Source organism: Pterocles gutturalis, unplaced genomic scaffold, assembly GCF_000699245.1.
Source record: "Pterocles gutturalis isolate BGI_N339 unplaced genomic scaffold, ASM69924v1 scaffold20515, whole genome shotgun sequence".
NCBI lineage: Eukaryota > Metazoa > Chordata > Aves > Pterocliformes > Pteroclidae > Pterocles > Pterocles gutturalis.
The window spans coordinates 2976-3467 of NW_010138715.1; positions in this window are offsets into that span (position 1 = coordinate 2976).

Here is a 492-nt window from a genome sequence, read left to right on the forward strand (position 1 = left end):
CTCGTGTGTCCCTTCACCCACTGGGACTGTGGTTCCCTGTGAACAACCACCTGGGTTAAAGTTCTTCCTTTTAATTAAATCCCCTTAAAAAAAAAAAAAAAACAACAAAAAAAAACCAAACCAAAACAAACCAAACCAACAAACCAAACCAACAAATCCACGGGCGACTGTGGCTCCGGCCGTTCTGTCTGCCACCAGCGGCTTCTGAGCACCCTCTGGAAATTTGCCAATGTCAAGTAAAAAAATATATATATATTAAAAAAAAATCAGCAATAAATGTGGAAAAAAGAGCTGGAGTTGTTGATGGCAGTGGTCTTTGCACTGGGCAGGAACTGGTGCCAGCCCAGGAGGAGGGGGTTTGCCTGTCCCCAGGCAGTGACCCCCACACCTGCACTCTGGTGGCGGCAACACACGAGGCGCTACGAAAGAACAACTTTAATCCAGAGGGGAGGGAAAAAAACCAGTAAAAACCAGAATGTCTTCAGGCGCTTG